A 14,096-nucleotide genomic window follows, 5' to 3' on the forward strand; every position below is an offset into this window, starting at 1 on the left:
TACATCTTGCTCTCCTTACGTCAGTATACATCATATCAGTCTGTGACGCTGGCTTAGCAACATCTTGCGTGCCTTTAGGTTCGCCGCGACCAACACTTACCATGCACTGACCACAAAAAATGGAGGCGCCGCCGCTTGAAACCTGCACCTTTCACATGCCAAGCGAACGCTCTACCAACTGAGCTACGCCCCATGCACGAGCAAACTGCGCTATTCCCCATTCTTTGCGACTCAGATGCGCACCGACACGATGGTTGGTTGGTTTGTAGCGGTGAAGGGAGCAGAGTACAAAGGCGCGGACCCGTTCATATACACAAAAGTTCCAAGTAGTTTCGATGCTCTGGTATTACAAATGAAAATTCCGTCTGTTTTTAACGTCTTAAATTGAAAGAGCCGTCACAAATTGCTCCGTTTTCACTCCTTGTCGACAATTATACAGCACCTGAGGTGACAAACACATCTCGAGCCCCATTGTGCACTACATTATTTATGCCAACTCAGTGCCTCGCTCTTTACTACTGTGTACCAATCTTGTCGTCCAACTGCAAAACACTGGGCCACAACAAGTTTCCGCGTCTCCATTGCACTGCGCATACTACGAAACGCTCCCCAAACTTGGCACACCCTCGCAGCCGACTTTCCACGACGCTCACGCAACGCTCACGCTAGTGACAGCATTATTTATAGTTCGACGTCGCGCCAAAGCGAATGAGCACAATTCGCCTACGGCTTAGGCCGCCCTCCTAGTGTGGCTGCTCGGTGTCTGCAGGCAGCGAGGGTCTGCAAGCATCCTGTGTTCGCACCTATGTCACCTGTGCTTGCTTGTCAGAGACAGACTATCGCAAAACATACAACTCACTCCATGAATTGATTGCTACGGCATCTGTTATCAGCAGTCACAACTAGCAACACCAGTAGCAGCTGACTGCACGCAAAGAATAGGAATGTGCAGTGGGATTTACGTGAACTCGGCGCAAGGCAGATCTTTCCGACATAGGCTTGAGAATCTTACGGGAACACTTGTACTGTTTCTAAATTAAGTGTAGGCGTGGGAGGAGGGTGCTTCCTGCGCACTAATAACAGCACGCTTGTCAATTGTGGATGCTAATCATTTGCTTGTATCTTCCTAGACACATCTGCTGGTTGTGAATTATTCCACTTGCATATCAAGGTGCGCATGTAGGTGTGTTAAAAATTCTGGAGGCACTGGGTATTGATCCCAGTACCTGTCGCATACTAAGCTAGCGCTCTACCATCTGAGCTACGACCGCCCACGCGAAGACTATTGGTGCTACATACAGCCATATAGACGACACAGACCCTTGCACTCCCATTATTCAGCAGACAAACGCTACTCTCTATGTATCCGTTAGGGTGTCTTTCAGGTTTCGTGCATTCTGTATCGAATCGTAGTTGGCCACAATGAAAGTGGCACGTATAACGTCGAAAATAGAATTCGGACACCGCTCTGAGTAAGTCCAACGTGTTGTCCATCCTCTAGACTTCAATGAGGTTAAGCCGCGATACCTAAGACAGATCTGCACTCGATGACACCTCGATAACAGCCGGTCCCCACACTTACATCTTGCTCTCCTTACGTCAGTATACATCATATCAGTCTGTGACGCTGGCTTTGCAACATCTTGCGTGCCTTTAGGTTCGCCGCGACCAACACTTACCATGCACTGACCACAAAAAATGGAGGCGCCGCCGCTTGAACCCTGGACCTTTCACATGCCAAGCGAACGCTCTACCAACTGAGCTACGCCCCATGCACGAGCAAACTGCGCTATTCCCCATTCTTTGCGACTCAGATGCGCACCGACACGATGGTTGGTTGGTTTGTAGCGGTGAAGGGAGCAGAGTACAAAGGCGCGGACCCGTTCATATACACAAAAGTTCCAAGTAGTTTCGATGCTCTGGTATTACAAATGCAAATTCCGTCTGTTTTTAACGTCTTAAATTGAAAGAGCCGTCACAAATTGCTCCGTTTTCACTCCTTGTCGACAATCATACAGCACCTGAGGTAACAAACACATCTCGAGCCCCATTGTGCACTCCATTATTCATGCCAACTCAGTGCCTCGCTCTTTACTACTGTGTACCAATCTTGTCGTCCAACTGCAAAACACTGGGCCACAACAAGTTTCCGCGTCTCCATTGCACTGCGCATACTACGAAACGCTCCCCAAACTTGGCACTCACCCTCGCAGCCGACTTTTCCGACTTTCCACGACGCTCACGCTAGTGACAGCATTATTTATAGTACGACGTCGCGCCAAAGCGAATGAGCACATTTCGCCTACGGCTTAGGCCGCCCTCCTAGTGTGGCTGCTCGGTGTCTGCAGGCAGCGAGGGTCTGCAAGCTTCCCGTGTTCGCACCTATGTCACCTGTGCTTGCTTGTCAGAGACAGACTATCGCAAAACATACAACTCACTCCATGAATTGATTGCTACGGCATCTGTTATCAGCAGTCACAACTAGCAACACCAGTAGCAGCTGACTGCACGCAAAGAATAGGAATGTTCAGTGGGATTTACGTGAACTCGGCGCAAGCTTGTATCTTCCTAGACACATCTGCTGGCTGTGAATTATTCCACTTGCATATCAAGGTGCGCATGTAGGTGTGTTAAAAATTCTGGAGGCACTGGGTATTGATCCCAGTACCTCTCGCATACTAAGCGAGCGCTCTACCATCTGAGCTACGCCCGCCCCCCCGAAGACTAAGGGTGCTACATACAGCCATATAGACGACACAGACCCTTGCACTCCCATTATTCAGCAGACAAACACTACTCTCTATGTATCCGTTAGGGTGTCTTTCAGGTTTCGTGCATGAAAGTGGCACGTATAACGTCGAAAATAGAATTCGGACACCGCTCTGAGTAAGTCCAACGTGTTGTCCATCCTCTAGACTTCAATGAGGTTAAGCCGCGATACCTAAGACAGATCTGCACTCGATGACACCTCGATAACAGCCGGTCCCCACACTTACATCTTGCTCTCCTTACGTCAGTATACATCATATCAGTCTGTGACGCTGGCTTTGCAACATCTTGCGTGCCTTTAGGTTCGCCGCGACCAACACTTACCATGCACTGACCACAAAAAATGGAGGCGCCGCGGCTTGAACCCTGGACCTTTCACATGCCAAGCGAACGCTCTACCAACTGAGCTACGCCCCATGCACGAGCAAACTGCGCTATTCCCCATTCTTTGCGACTCAGATGCGCACCGACACGATGGTTGGTTGGTTTGTAGCGGTGAAGGGAGCAGAGTACAAAGGCGCGGACCCGTTCATATACACAAAAGTTCCAAGTAGTTTCGATGCTCTGGTATTACAAATGCAAATTCCGTCTGTTTTTAACGTCTTAAATTGAAAGAGCCGTCACAAATTGCTCCGTTTTCACTCCTTGTCGACAATCATACAGCACCTGAGGTAACAAACACATCTCGAGCCCCATTGTGCACTCCATTATTCATGCCAACTCAGTGCCTCGCTCTTTACTACTGTGTACCAATCTTGTCGTCCAACTGCAAAACACTGGGCCACAACAAGTTTCCGCGTCTCCATTGCACTGCGCATACTACGAAACGCTCCCCAAACTTGGCACTCACCCTCGCAGCCGACTTTTCCGACTTTCCACGACGCTCACGCTAGTGACAGCATTATTTATAGTACGACGTAGCGCCAAAGCGAATGAGCACATTTCGCCTACGGCTTAGGCCGCCCTCCTAGTGTGGCTGCTCGGTGTCTGCAGGCAGCGAGGGTCTGCAAGCTTCCCGTGTTCGCACCTATGTCACCTGTGCTTGCTTGTCAGAGACAGACTATCGCAAAACATACAACTCACTCCATGAATTGATTGCTACGGCATCTGTTATCAGCAGTCACAACTAGCAACACCAGTAGCAGCTGACTGCACGCAAAGAATAGGAATATTCAGTGGGATTTACGTGAACTCGGCGCAAGCTTGTATCTTCCTAGACACATCTGCTGGCTGTGAATTATTCCACTTGCATATCAAGGTGCGCATGTAGGTGTGTTAAAAATTCTGGAGGCACTGCGTATTGATCCCAGTACCTCTCGCATACTAAGCGAGCGCTCTACCATCTGAGCTACGCCCGCCCCCCCGAAGACTAACGGTGCTACATACAGCCATATAGACGACACAGACCCTTGCACTCCCATTATTCAGCAGACAAACACTACTCTCTATGTATCCGTTAGGGTGTCTTTCAGGTTTCGTGCATTCTGTATCGAATCGTAGTTGGCCACAATGAAAGTGGCACGTATGACGTCGAAAATAGAATTCGGACACCGCTCTGAGTAAGTCCAACGTGTTGTCCATCCTCTAGACTTCAATGAGGTTAAGCCGCGATACCTAAGACAGATCTGCACTCGATTACACCTCGATAACAGCCGGTCCCCACACTTACATCTTGCTCTCCTTACGTCAGTATACATCATATCAGTCTGTGACGCTGGCTTTGCAACATCTTGCGTGCCTTTAGGTTCGCCGCGACCAACACTTACCATGCACTGACCACAAAAAATGGAGGCGCCGCGGCTTGAACCCTGGACCTTTCACATGCCAAGCGAACGCTCTACCAACTGAGCTACGCCCCATGCACGAGCAAACTGCGCTATTCCCCATTCTTTGCGACTCAGATGCGCACCGACACGATGGTTGGTTGGTTTGTAGCGGTGAAGGGAGCAGAGTACAAAGGCGCGGACCCGTTCATATACACAAAAGTTCCAAGTAGTTTCGATGCTCTGGTATTACAAATGCAAATTCCGTCTGTTTTTAACGTCTTAAATTGAAAGAGCCGTCACAAATTGCTCCGTTTTCACTCCTTGTCGACAATCATACAGCACCTGAGGTAACAAACACATCTCGAGCCCCATTGTGCACTCCATTATTCATGCCAACTCAGTGCCTCGCTCTTTACTACTGTGTACCAATCTTGTCGTCCAACTGCAAAACACTGGGCCACAACAAGTTTCCGCGTCTCCATTGCACTGCGCATACTACGAAACGCTCCCCAAACTTGGCACTCACCCTCGCAGCCGACTTTTCCGACTTTCCACGACGCTCACGCTAGTGACAGCATTATTTATAGTACGACGTCGCGCCAAAGCGAATGAGCACATTTCGCCTACGGCTTAGGCCGCCCTCCTAGTGTGGCTGCTCGGTGTCTGCAGGCAGCGAGGGTCTGCAAGCTTCCCGTGTTCGCACCTATGTCACCTGTGCTTGCTTGTCAGAGACAGACTATCGCAAAACATACAACTCACTCCATGAATTGATTGCTACGGCATCTGTTATCAGCAGTCACAACTAGCAACACCAGTAGCAGCTGACTGCACGCAAAGAATAGGAATGTTCAGTGGGATTTACGTGAACTCGGCGCAAGCTTGTATCTTCCTAGACACATCTGCTGGCTGTGAATTATTCCACTTGCATATCAAGGTGCGCATGTAGGTGTGTTAATAATTCTGGAGGCACTGGGTATTGATCCCAGTACCTCTCGCATACTAAGCGAGCGCTCTACCATCTGAGCTACGCCCGCCCCCCCGAAGACTAAGGGTGCTACATACAGCCATACAGACGACACAGACCCTTGCACTCCCATTATTCAGCAGACAAACACTACTCTCTATGTATCCGTTAGGGTGTCTTTCAGGTTTCGTGCATTCTGTATCGAATCGTAGTTGGCCACAATGAAAGTGGCACGTATAACGTCGAAAATAGAATTCGGACACCGCTCTGAGTAAGTCCAACGTGTTGTCCATCCTCTAGACTTCAATGAGGTTAAGCCGCGATACCTAAGACAGATCTGCACTCGATGACACCTCGATAACAGCCGGTCCCCACACTTACATCTTGCTCTCCTTACGTCAGTATACATCATATCAGTCTGTGACGCTGGCTTTGCAACATCTTGCGTGCCTTTAGGTTCGCCGCGACCAACACTTACCATGCACTGACCACAAAAAATGGAGGCGCCCCGGCTTGAACCCTGGACCTTTCACATGCCAAGCGAACGCTCTACCAACTGAGCTACGCCCCATGCACGAGCAAACTGCGCTATTCCCCATTCTTTGCGACTCAGATGCGCTCCGACACGATGGTTGGTTGGTTTGTAGCGGTGAAGGGAGCAGAGTACAAAGGCGCGGACCCGTTCATATACACAAAAGTTCCAAGTAGTTTCGATGCTCTGGTATTACAAATGCAAATTCCGTCTGTTTTTAACGTCTTAAATTGAAAGAGCCGTCACAAATTGCTCCGTTTTCACTCCTTGTCGACAATCATACAGCACCTGAGGTAACAAACACATCTCGAGCCCCATTGTGCACTCCATTATTCATGCCAACTCAGTGCCTCGCTCTTTACTACTGTGTACCAATCTTATCGTCCAACTGCAAAACACTGGGCCACAACAAGTTTCCGCGTCTCCATTGCACTGCGCATACTACGAAACGCTCCCCAAACTTGGCACTCACCCTCGCAGCCGACTTTTCCGACTTTCCACGACGCTCACGCAACGCTCACGCTAGTGACAGCATTATTTATAGTACGACGTCGCGCCAAAGCGAATGAGCACATTTCGCCTACGGCTTAGGCCGCCCTCCTAGTGTGGCTGCTCGGTGTCTGCAGGCAGCGAGGGTCTGCAAGCTTCCCGTGTTCGCACCTATGTCACCTGTGCTTGCTTGTCAGAGACAGACTATCGCAAAACATACAACTCACTCCATGAATTGATTGCTACGGCATCTGTTTATTAGCAGTCACAACTAGCAACACCAGTAGCAGCTGACTGCACGCAAAGAATAGGAATATTCAGTGGGATTTACGTGAACTCGGCGCAAGCTTGTATCTTCCTAGACACATCTGCTGGCTGTGAATTATTCCACTTGCATATCAAGGTGCGCATGTAGGTGTGTTAAAAATTCTGGAGGCACTGGGTATTGGTCCCAGTACCTCTCGCATACTAAGCGAGCGCTCTACCATCTGAGCTACGCCCGCCCCCCTGAAGACTAAGGGTGCTACATACAGCCATATAGACGACACAGACCCTTGCACTCCCATTATTCAGCAGACAATCACTACTCTCTATGTATCCGTTAGGGTGTCTTTCAGGTTTCGTGCATTCTGTATCGAATCGTAGTTGGCCACAATGAAAGTGGCACGTATAACGTCGAAAATAGAATTCGGACACCGCTCTGAGTAAGTCCAACGTGTTGTCCATCCTCTAGACTTCAATGAGGTTAAGCCGCGATACCTAAGACAGATCTGCACTCGATGACACCTCGATAACAGCCGGTCCCCACACTTACATCTTGCTCTCCTTACGTCAGTATACATCATATCAGTCTGTGACGCTGGCTTTGCAACATCTTGCGTGCCTTTAGGTTCGCCGCGACCAACACTTACCATGCACTGACCACAAAAAATGGAGGCGCCGCGGCTTGAACCCTGGACCTTTCACATGCCAAGCGAACGCTCTACCAACTGAGCTACGCCCCATGCACGAGCAAACTGCGCTATTCCCCATTCTTTGCGACTCAGATGCGCTCCGACACGATGGTTGGTTGGTTTGTAGCGGTGAAGGGAGCAGAGTACAAAGGCGCGGACCCGTTCATATACACAAAAGTTCCAAGTAGTTTCGATGCTCTGGTATTACAAATGCAAATTCCGTCTGTTTTTAACGTCTTAAATTGAAAGAGCCGTCACAAATTGCTCCGTTTTCACTCCTTGTCGACAATCATACAGCACCTGAGGTAACAAACACATCTCGAGCCCCATTGTGCACTCCATTATTCATGCCAACTCAGTGCCTCGCTCTTTACTACTGTGTACCAATCTTGTCGTCCAACTGCAAAACACTGGGCCACAACAAGTTTCCGCGTCTCCATTGCACTGCGCATACTACGAAACGCTCCCCAAACTTGGCACTCACCCTCGCAGCCGACTTTTCCGACTTTCCACGACGCTCACGCAACGCTCACGCTAGTGACAGCATTATTTATAGTACGACGTCGCGCCAAAGCGAATGAGCACATTTCGCCTACGGCTTAGGCCGCCCTCCTAGTGTGGCTGCTCGGTGTCTGCAGGCAGCGAGGGTCTGCAAGCTTCCTGTGTTCGCACCTATGTCACCTGTGCTTGCTTGTCAGAGACAGACTATCGCAAAACATACAACTCACTCCATGAATTAATTGCTACGGCATCTGTTATCAGCAGTCACAACTAGCAACACCAGTAGCAGCTGACTGCACGCAAAGAATAGGAATGTTCAGTGGGATTTACGTGAACTCGGCGCAAGCTTGTATCTTCCTAGACACATCTGCTGGCTGTGAATTATTCCACTTGCATATCAAGGTGCGCATGTAGGTGTGTTAAAAATTCTGGAGGCACTGGGTATTGGTCCCAGTACCTCTCGCATACTAAGCGAGCGCTCTACCATCTGAGCTACGCCCGCCCCCCTGAAGACTAAGGGTGCTACATACAGCCATATAGACGACACAGACCCTTGCACTCCCATTATTCAGCAGACAATCACTACTCTCTATGTATCCGTTAGGGTGTCTTTCAGGTTTCGTGCATTCTGTATCGAATCGTAGTTGGCCACAATGAAAGTGGCACGTATAACGTCGAAAATAGAATTCGGACACCGCTCTGAGTAAGTCCAACGTGTTGTCCATCCTCTAGACTTCAATGAGGTTAAGCCGCGATACCTAAGACAGATCTGCACTCGATGACACCTCGATAACAGCCGGTCCCCACACTTACATCTTGCTCTCCTTACGTCAGTATACATCATATCAGTCTGTGACGCTGGCTTTGCAACATCTTGCGTGCCTTTAGGTTCGCCGCGACCAACACTTACCATGCACTGACCACAAAAAATGGAGGCGCCGCGGCTTGAACCCTGGACCTTTCACATGCCAAGCGAACGCTCTACCAACTGAGCTACGCCCCATGCACGAGCAAACTGCGCTATTCCCCATTCTTTGCGACTCAGATGCGCTCCGACACGATGGTTGGTTGGTTTGTAGCGGTGAAGGGAGCAGAGTACAAAGGCGCGGACCCGTTCATATACACAAAAGTTCCAAGTAGTTTCGATGCTCTGGTATTACAAATGCAAATTCCGTCTGTTTTTAACGTCTTAAATTGAAAGAGCCGTCACAAATTGCTCCGTTTTCACTCCTTGTCGACAATCATACAGCACCTGAGGTAACAAACACATCTCGAGCCCCATTGTGCACTCCATTATTCATGCCAACTCAGTGCCTCGCTCTTTACTACTGTGTACCAATCTTGTCGTCCAACTGCAAAACACTGGGCCACAACAAGTTTCCGCGTCTCCATTGCACTGCGCATACTACGAAACGCTCCCCAAACTTGGCACTCACCCTCGCAGCCGACTTTTCCGACTTTCCACGACGCTCACGCAACGCTCACGCTAGTGACAGCATTATTTATAGTACGACGTCGCGCCAAAGCGAATGAGCACATTTCGCCTACGGCTTAGGCCGCCCTCCTAGTGTGGCTGCTCGGTGTCTGCAGGCAGCGAGGGTCTGCAAGCTTCCTGTGTTCGCACCTATGTCACCTGTGCTTGCTTGTCAGAGACAGACTATCGCAAAACATACAACTCACTCCATGAATTAATTGCTACGGCATCTGTTATCAGCAGTCACAACTAGCAACACCAGTAGCAGCTGACTGCACGCAAAGAATAGGAATGTTCAGTGGGATTTACGTGAACTCGGCGCAAGCTTGTATCTTCCTAGACACATCTGCTGGCTGTGAATTATTCCACTTGCATATCAAGGTGCGCATGTAGGTGTGTTAAAAATTCTGGAGGCACTGGGTATTGACCCCAGTACCTCTCGCATACTAAGCGAGCGCTCTACCATCTGAGCTACGCCCGCCCCCCCCGAAGACTAACGGTGCTACATACAGCCATATAGACGACACAGACCCTTGCACTCCCATTATTCAGCAGACAATCACTACTCTCTATGTATCCGTTAGGGTGTCTTTCAGGTTTCGTGCATTCTGTATCGAATCGTAGTTGGCCACAATGAAAGTGGCACGTATAACGTCGAAAATAGAATTCGGACACCGCTCTGAGTAAGTCCAACGTGTTGTCCATCCTCTAGACTTCAATGAGGTTAAGCCGCGATACCTAAGACAGATCTGCACTCGATGACACCTCGATAACAGCCGGTCCCCACACTTACATCTTGCTCTCCTTACGTCAGTATACATCATATCAGTCTGTGACGCTGGCTTTGCAACATCTTGCGTGCCTTTAGGTTCGCCGCGACCAACACTTACCATGCACTGACCACAAAAAATGGAGGCGCCGCGGCTTGTTCCCTGGACCTTTCACATGCCAAGCGAACGCTCTACCAACTGAGCTACGCCCCATGCACGAGCAAACTGCGCTATTCCCCATTCTTTGCGACTCAGATGCGCACCGACACGATGGTTGGTTGGTTTGTAGCGGTGAAGGGAGCAGAGTACAAAGGCGCGGACCCGTTCATATACACAAAAGTTCCAAGTAGTTTCGATGCTCTGGTATTACAAATGCAAATTCCGTCTGTTTTTAACGTCTTAAATTGAAAGAGCCGTCACAAATTGCTCCGTTTTCACTCCTTGTCGACAATCATACAGCACCTGAGGTAACAAACACATCTCGAGCCCCATTGTGCACTCCATTATTCATGCCAACTCAGTGCCTCGCTCTTTACTACTGTGTACCAATCTTGTCGTCCAACTGCAAAACACTGGGCCACAACAAGTTTCCGCGTCTCCATTGCACTGCGCATACTACGAAACGCTCCCCAAACTTGGCACTCACCCTCGCAGCCGACTTTTCCGGCTTTCCACGACGCTCACGCAACGCTCACGCTAGTGACAGCATTATTTATAGTACGACGTCGCGCCAAAGCGAATGAGCACATTTCGCCTACGGCTTAGGCCGCCCTCCTAGTGTGGCTGCTCGGTGTCTGCAGGCAGCGAGGGTCTGCAAGCTTCCCGTGTTCGCACCTATGTCACCTGTGCTTGCTTGTCAGAGACAGACTATCGCAAAACATACAACTCACTCCATGAATTGATTGCTACGGCATCTGTTATCAGCAGTCACAACTAGCAACACCAGTAGCAGCTGACTGCACGCAAAGAATAGGAATGTTCAGTGGGATTTACGTGAACTCGGCGCAAGCTTGTATCTTCCTAGACACATCTGCTGGCTGTGAATTATTCCACTTGCATATCAAGGTGCGCATGTAGGTGTGTTAAAAATTCTGGAGGCACTGGGTATTGGTCCCAGTACCTCTCGCATACTAAGCGAGCGCTCTACCATCTGAGCTACGCCCGCCCCCCTGAAGACTAAGGGTGCTACATACAGCCATATAGACGACACAGACCCTTGCACTCCCATTATTCAGCAGACAATCACTACTCTCTATGTATCCGTTAGGGTGTCTTTCAGGTTTCGTGCATTCTGTATCGAATCGTAGTTGGCCACAATGAAAGTGGCACGTATAACGTCGAAAATAGAATTCGGACACCGCTCTGAGTAAGTCCAACGTGTTGTCCATCCTCTAGACTTCAATGAGGTTAAGCCGCGATACCTAAGACAGATCTGCACTCGATGACACCTCGATAACAGCCGGTCCCCACACTTACATCTTGCTCTCCTTACGTCAGTATACATCATATCAGTCTGTGACGCTGGCTTTGCAACATCTTGCGTGCCTTTAGGTTCGCCGCGACCAACACTTACCATGCACTGACCACAAAAAATGGAGGCGCCGCGGCTTGAACCCTGGACCTTTCACATGCCAAGCGAACGCTCTACCAACTGAGCTACGCCCCATGCACGAGCAAACTGCGCTATTCCCCATTCTTTCCGACTCAGATGCGCTCCGACACGATGGTTGGTTGGTTTGTAGCGGTGAAGGGAGCAGAGTACAAAGGCGCGGACCCGTTCATATACACAAAAGTTCCAAGTAGTTTCGATGCTCTGGTATTACAAATGCAAATTCCGTCTGTTTTTAACGTCTTAAATTGAAAGAGCCGTCACAAATTGCTCCGTTTTCACTCCTTGTCGACAATCATACAGCACCTGAGGTAACAAACACATCTCGAGCCCCATTGTGCACTCCATTATTCATGCCAACTCAGTGCCTCGCTCTTTACTACTGTGTACCAATCTTGTCGTCCAACTGCAAAACACTGGGCCACAACAAGTTTCCGCGTCTCCATTGCACTGCGCATACTACGAAACGCTCCCCAAACTTGGCACTCACCCTCGCAGCCGACTTTTCCGACTTTCCACGACGCTCACGCAACGCTCACGCTAGTGACAGCATTATTTATAGTACGACGTCGCGCCAAAGCGAATGAGCACATTTCGCCTACGGCTTAGGCCGCCCTCCTAGTGTGGCTGCTCGGTGTCTGCAGGCAGCGAGGGTCTGCAAGCTTCCTGTGTTCGCACCTATGTCACCTGTGCTTGCTTGTCAGAGACAGACTATCGCAAAACATACAACTCACTCCATGAATTAATTGCTACGGCATCTGTTATCAGCAGTCACAACTAGCAACACCAGTAGCAGCTGACTGCACGCAAAGAATAGGAATGTTCAGTGGGATTTACGTGAACTCGGCGCAAGCTTGTATCTTCCTAGACACATCTGCTGGCTGTGAATTATTCCACTTGCATATCAAGGTGCGCATGTAGGTGTGTTAAAAATTCTGGAGGCACTGGGTATTGACCCCAGTACCTCTCGCATACTAAGCGAGCGCTCTACCATCTGAGCTACGCCCGCCCCCCCCGAAGACTAACGGTGCTACATACAGCCATATAGACGACACAGACCCTTGCACTCCCATTATTCAGCAGACAATCACTACTCTCTATGTATCCGTTAGGGTGTCTTTCAGGTTTCGTGCATTCTGTATCGAATCGTAGTTGGCCACAATGAAAGTGGCACGTATAACGTCGAAAATAGAATTCGGACACCGCTCTGAGTAAGTCCAACGTGTTGTCCATCCTCTAGACTTCAATGAGGTTAAGCCGCGATACCTAAGACAGATCTGCACTCGATGACACCTCGATAACAGCCGGTCCCCACACTTACATCTTGCTCTCCTTACGTCAGTATACATCATATCAGTCTGTGACGCTGGCTTTGCAACATCTTGCGTGCCTTTAGGTTCGCCGCGACCAACACTTACCATGCACTGACCACAAAAAATGGAGGCGCCGCGGCTTGATCCCTGGACCTTTCACATGCCAAGCGAACGCTCTACCAACTGAGCTACGCCCCATGCACGAGCAAACTGCGCTATTCCCCATTCTTTGCGACTCAGATGCGCACCGACACGATGGTTGGTTGGTTTGTAGCGGTGAAGGGAGCAGAGTACAAAGGCGCGGACCCGTTCATATACACAAAAGTTCCAAGTAGTTTCGATGCTCTGGTATTACAAATGCAAATTCCGTCTGTTTTTAACGTCTTAAATTGAAAGAGCCGTCACAAATTGCTCCGTTTTCACTCCTTGTCGACAATCATACAGCACCTGAGGTAACAAACACATCTCGAGCCCCATTGTGCACTCCATTATTCATGCCAACTCAGTGCCTCGCTCTTTACTACTGTGTACCAATCTTGTCGTCCAACTGCAAAACACTGGGCCACAACAAGTTTCCGCGTCTCCATTGCACTGCGCATACTACGAAACGCTCCCCAAACTTGGCACTCACCCTCGCAGCCGACTTTTCCGGCTTTCCACGACGCTCACGCAACGCTCACGCTAGTGACAGCATTATTTATAGTACGACGTCGCGCCAAAGCGAATGAGCACATTTCGCCTACGGCTTAGGCCGCCCTCCTAGTGTGGCTGCTCGGTGTCTGCAGGCAGCGAGGGTCTGCAAGCTTCCCGTGTTCGCACCTATGTCACCTGTGCTTGCTTGTCAGAGACAGACTATCGCCAAACATACAACTCACTCCATGAATTAATTGCTACGGCATCTGTTATCAGCAGTCACAACTAGCAACACCAGTAGCAGCTGACTGCACGCAGAGAAT

This window comes from Schistocerca gregaria, unplaced genomic scaffold (genome assembly GCF_023897955.1).
Source record: "Schistocerca gregaria isolate iqSchGreg1 unplaced genomic scaffold, iqSchGreg1.2 ptg000174l, whole genome shotgun sequence".
NCBI lineage: Eukaryota > Metazoa > Arthropoda > Insecta > Orthoptera > Acrididae > Schistocerca > Schistocerca gregaria.